A 6,220-nucleotide genomic window follows, 5' to 3' on the forward strand; every position below is an offset into this window, starting at 1 on the left:
TACTATGTAAATACCATGATTCATAAAAAGCACATATGAACATGCACCTGTTGCACACATTAAAACGTACAAACACCCCAAGTGAGTTCCTTTCTCCCTTAACCTTCATTATCGGCCGGGTGTGAACCAAGTGGCACGTGCTCTTCTATCTACTTAGAATGTGACGGGACATAGGTGTTTTGCTGTACCTCACTGTGCACACTGTTTGCTGAACCCACAGTAGGCAAGGCATGAGCTAAGAGGCTGGAAGAAGAAGCAAGGAGCTGTAGTTCTGCAGACATGCTTATTCTCTCCTGGCTGACACAGCAGTTGCAGCAGCAGTCATAACCTAAACTTTTCTCCTGGCTGACACAGAAGCAGACTTAACATAACCATAATGGAGCCCACAAGAGCTTTCCAGATGGAGCTTATGCATGCTTACAGAACAAAAGAAGCCCATGGCCAAGCGAGTACCTTGTAAGGCACGTGCACAGTGCTCTAAGTGATCTCAGCTGTTACATAACCATTATTTACAAAATGGGGGGAGAGAGAGAGAGCCTGAATACCACCATTGGCTAATTTGCTCTTTCCCTATAATAGGTGTTCCAGAACAGTAGAGAGCAGAAGACAGATACCATCTGTGTCACTCAGGCAATGACTATGCTTTCCTATCCCCTCCTGATGATGCCACCTTGCACATGCTAGGTTTCACTCATGACCTAGGACAATGCATTGTTTGTAAACTTTGCACACAACTGTTAATTGTGAATTTTTCCAGAAAAATCAGCAATGATTAAAACAAGAACTAGGTTTCTCTCTTGCCTCACACAGGACTCCTACTGTATAGTCAGAATCACTGACAGTGATGTCCTCCATAGGGTATACACATGGGCAGAAGAAATGCCTCCACAAAGATATGCTACAGCTGCTCCTGCTCTAGAAGATGCCTTGCTAATCCACTAAGTTTTGGAAGCCATGCCATAGAACTTTGGGTGATAACAAAAACGTATACTATTCTGTCACCTGTGGCTACTGAGCACTTGAAATATACCTGGTGGACTGAGAAATAGTTTTTAAATTAATTTTACATTCACATATAGTTGACAAACGATATTATGTTAGTTTCAGGTGTACTACATAGTGACCTGATATTTGCATACCTTGTGGAATGATCATGATGAGCCTAGTAAACACCTGTCTCCATACAAAGGTATTACAGTATTACTGACAATATTCTTAATGTTCTGTATTACATCCCATGGTTTACCTATTATATAACTGGAGATCTGCACATTTTAATCCCCTACACCTATTTTATCCACCTGTTTATCCCCTCCCTTTTGGAAACTACCTGTTTGTTCTCTCGCTGTTTTGTTTTGCTGTTTAGATTCCATGTATAAGTGACAGCATGGGGTATTTGTCCTTCTCTGACTTATGGACTGAGTATAATACTCTCTAGATCAATTCATATTGACAGAATTGTCAAGATTTATCTTTTTTATGGCTAAGTATTATTCATATATCACATTTTCTTTTCCCATTAGTCTGCACTGGATAGTTAGGTTGCTTTCATACCTTGGCTACTGTAAATTATGCTGCAATGAACATTGGAGGGCATGTGTCTTTTTGAATTGGTTTTTCTGTTTTCTTTAGGTGAACACCCAGAAGTGAAACTGCTGGATCATATGGCAGCTCTACTTTTATTTTTTAAAGAATCTCAAAGCTGTTTTCCATAGGGACTGCATCTATTTACAATCCCACCAAGACAGCTTAGCAATATTTTTTGGTTGAGTCCCCTCATGCAAGGGAAACAAAAGAAAAATAAACAAATGAGACTACATCAACTGAAAAGCTTTTGCACAGCAAAGGAAACCATCAAAAATACAAAAAGGCAGCCTACCAAAAGTGAGAAGATATTTGCAAATATATTTCCAATAAGGAGTTAATATCCAAAATATATAAAAACTCATACAACTTAAAAAATGCAAACAACTCAATTAAAAAATGGACAGAGGACTTGAATTGAAATTTTTCCAAAGAAGATGAACAGATGGCCAAAAGACACATGAAAAGATGCTTAATTATCAAGGAAACACAAATCGAAACCACAATGGGATACAAATTCACATCTGTCCCAATGGTTATTATCAACAAAACAACAAATAACAAGTGTTGGTGAGGATACAGAGAAAAGGGAATGCTTGGGCACTAATTTTATTTAATTTTTAATTAATTTGAATGTAATAGCCAAATAACAACAAAATTCCAGGCTTAGTTTGTTAAAAATAGAGCCTTAACACACGTATGTTTCAGTCAGTTCAGTCGCTCAGTCATGTCCGACTCTTTGTGACCCCATGGACTGCAGCACGCCCAGTTTCCCTGTCCATCACCATCTCCTGGAGCTTGCTCAAATTCATGTCCATCAAGTCAGTGATGCCATCCAACCACCTCATCCTCTGCCATCCCCTTCTCCTCCTGCCTTCAATCTTGTCCAGCATCAGGGTCTTTTCCAATGGTTCAGCTCTTCGCATCAGGTGGCCAAAGTATTGGAGTTGCAGCTTCAACATCAGTCCTTCCAATGAATATTCAGGACTGATTTCCTTTAGGATTGACTGGTTGGATCTCCTTGCAATCCAAGGGACTCTCAAGAGTCTTCTCCAACACCACAGTTCAAAAGCATCAATTCTTCGGCGCTCAGCTTTCTTTATAGTCCAATTCTCATATCCATACATGACTACTGGAAAAACCATAGCTTTCACTAGACGTACCTTTGTTGGCAAAGTAATGTCTGTTTTTTAATATAATGTCTAGGTTGGTCACAGCTTTTCTTCAAAGGAGCATCTTTTAGTTTCATGACTGGAATCACCTTCTGCAGTGATTTTGGAGCCCCCCAAAATAAAGTCTTGCACTGTTTCCATTGTTTCCCCATCTATTTGCCATGAGTGATGGGACCAGATGCCATGTTCTTAGCTTTCTGAATGTTGAGGTTTAAGCCAACTTTTTCACTCTCCTCTTTCACTTTCATCAACAGGCTCTTTAGTTCTTCTTTGCTTTCTGCCATAAGGGTGGTGTCATCTGCATATCTGAGGTTATTGATATTTCTCCTGGCAATCTTGACTCTGGCTTGTGCTTCATCCAGCCTGGCACTTCACATGATGTAGTCTGCATATAAGTTAAATAAGCAGGGTGACAATATACAGCCTTGACGTCCTCCTTTTCCTATTTGGAACCAGTCTGTTGTTCCATGTCCAGTTCTAACTGTCGCTTCCTGACCTGCATACAGGTTTCTCAAGAGGCAGGTCAGGTATTTCCATCTCTTTCAGAATTTTCCAGTTTGTTATGATCCACACAGTCAAAGGCTTTGGCATAGTCAATAAAGCAGAAATTGATGCTGTTCTGGAACTTTCTTGCCTTTTTGATGATCCAACAGATTTTTGCTATTTGATCTCTGGTTCCTCTGCCCTTTCTAAATCCAGCTTGAACAACTGGAGGTTAATGGTTCAAGAACTGATGAAGCCTGGCTTGGAGAATTTTGAGCATCACTTTGCTAGCATGTGAAATGAGTGCAACTGTGCAGTAGTTTGAACATTCCTTGACATTGCCTTTCTTTGGAATTGGAATGAAGACTGACCTTTTCCAGTCCTGTGGTCACTGCTGATTTTTCCAAATGTGCTGGCATATTGAGTGCAGTACTTTCACAGCATCATCTTTTAGGATTTGAAATAGCTCAAATGGAATTCCATCACCTCCACTAGCTTTGTTTGTAGTGATGCTTCCTAAGGCCCACTTGACTTCGCATTCCAGGATGTCTGGCTCTAGCTGAGTGATCACACCATCATGGTTATCTAGGTCATAAAGGTCTTTTTATATAGTTCTTCTGTGTATTCTTGCCACCTCTTCTTAATATCTTCTGCTTCTGTTAGGTCCATACCGTTTCTGTCCTTTATTATGTTCATCTTTGCATGAATTGTTCCTTTGGTATCTCTAATCTTCTGAAGAGATCTCTAGTCTTTCCCATTCTATTATTTTCCTCTATTTCTTTGCATTGTTCACTGAGGAAGGCTTTCTTATCTCTCCTTGCTATACTTTGGAACTCTGCATTCAAATGGATATATCTTTCCTTTTCTCCTTTGCCTTTAGCTTCTCTTCTTTTCTCAGCTATTTGTAAGGCCTCCTCAGACAATCATTTTGCCTTTTTGCATCTCTTTCTTGGGGATGGTCCTAATCACTGCCTCCTGTATAATGTCGCGAGCCTTCATCCACATTTCTTCAGGCACTCTATCAGATCTATTCCCTTAAATCCATTTCTCACTTCCACTGTATAATCACAAGGGATTAGATTTAGGTCATACCTGAATGGTCTAGTGGTTTTCCCTATGTTCTTCAATTTAAGTCTGAATTTGGCAATAAAGTAAGGTCATGATCTGAGCCACAGTCAGCTCCCGGTCTTATTTTTGCTGACTGTATAGAGCGTCTCCATCTTTGGCTGCAAAGAATATAATCAATCTGACTTCAGTATATATCATCTGGTGATGTCCATGTGTAGAGTCTTCTCTTCTGTTGTTGGAAGAGGGTGTTTGTTATGACCAGTGGGTTTTCTTGGCAAAACTCTGTTAGCGTTTGCCCTGCTTCACATTTTGTACTCCAAGGTCAAATTTGCCTGTTACTCCAGGTGTTCCTTGACTTCTTACTTTTGCATTCCAGTCCCTTATAATGAAGAGGACATCCTTTTTGGGTATTAGTTCTAGAAGGTCTTGTAGGTCTTCATGTTTGCAAGATGTTAAATGTCAAAACACTACCTGCAACGCTGCAAATGTGGTTCTACCTCCTCTACCCTCGCTGCCTGGAACATCTGTTTGTTCTCATTCAGACAGCACCTCTTTTGTGAAACTGTGGCAACCCAGAGTGACTAACATGCTACCTAACTACTACTAACCAGGTCACACCATGGTGTCATTACTGGTTTACACATCTGTGTTCCCTGCTAAACTGGGAGCTCTAAAAAGGCAGCAACTGTGTATTACTAATATCTGGAGAATCTCAGGGATGGGGGAGCCTGGTGGGCTGCCGTCAATGGGGTCGCACAGAGTCGGACACGTCTGAAGTGACTTAGCAGCAGCAGCAGGTCCTAACAGAATGCCACACCTAAAATTCTTGCTCTATGCTCTCTCTGGCCAGTTTATTACAACAGTCTTCATTTAACCAATCCATACTCTCCACTACTCTACTATTTGAAAACTCATAATCCCATCCATAATCAACATCTTAGAATTGGAGAAATTTTGGTCATATTATTATTATCTGTACCAAAGGATGTAGTGTTTTACTTCTACATACAATTGCTCAGTACATACAATTGTAGAATAGTGAAAACGATGCATATTAGAAACTCAGGTTCTCTAAAGACAAATAACAAGGCAGCAGACACTGGGGTCTGGAATTCAGGACTAGACACAAACTTGAGAATGTATGACACAGAGGCGGCATTTTCAAACTAGCAATTCATGAATTAGATCACTAAGGAATTAAGTGCAGACAGAATACAGGTATTCCAAGGTTAAGAGATAGAGGCGGAAAAAGAATTCGCAAAGAACACTGAGAAGGAGCAACCAATGACAGAGAAAACCAGGAAATAGTTGTCTGAAAACCAAGTGAATAGTTACTTACGAAAGAGAGTCATTAAGCTATGATAAACACTATTGATAGCTCAAATTAGAAAGTAAGATTCTATTTCTTTTCCATAATAGCAAACCCTGCAAAACTGAGGAAAGAAAAACTGAAGCATACCACTTGCATTCAATTACCAATGAACAGAGTAAAATTGAAAGATACCTCTTAGCATTTAATTAGCAATGCAATCAGAGGTTAAACCAATGTTATCTAATATTGATATTTATTTCACACACATGCTACTCTAGAGCATTACATCTTAATACCACATGCAACAAGCTTTCAGAGAGCACAATTTTATTGGGCAGCATTAATTTCAAACGAAAACCTCGTTAAGTTGTTTTACCAGCTGAGACCCCCAATTAACAATCAGAGGTTGTTGACTGCAACAACCTGCAAACAATTATGCACTTTCGCATAATTTAAAGCTCAAGATGGTTTAAAGAGCATCGAGTTTCCAAAATAGAACGGACAAAAGTAACAACATTCCCGGAGGACTTAAGAGAAAAAGACTGTGCACACCAGGAAGGGACGGGCTCATTTCCCAAAAAGCAGAAGCTCAATATTTTTC

At 39.8% G+C, this 6,220-nt stretch overlaps 1 protein-coding gene across 2 annotated transcripts in view; it reads right to left on the minus strand.

Annotated features, from left to right (window-relative positions):
• WDPCP (WD repeat containing planar cell polarity effector) overlaps window positions 1-6,220 on the minus strand; it is a 304,438-nt gene that overhangs the window by 297,319 nt on the left and 899 nt on the right. The window lies entirely within an intron of this gene.

Source organism: Bos taurus, chromosome 11 (assembly GCF_002263795.3).
Source record: "Bos taurus isolate L1 Dominette 01449 registration number 42190680 breed Hereford chromosome 11, ARS-UCD2.0, whole genome shotgun sequence".
Lineage (NCBI taxonomy): Eukaryota > Metazoa > Chordata > Mammalia > Artiodactyla > Bovidae > Bos > Bos taurus.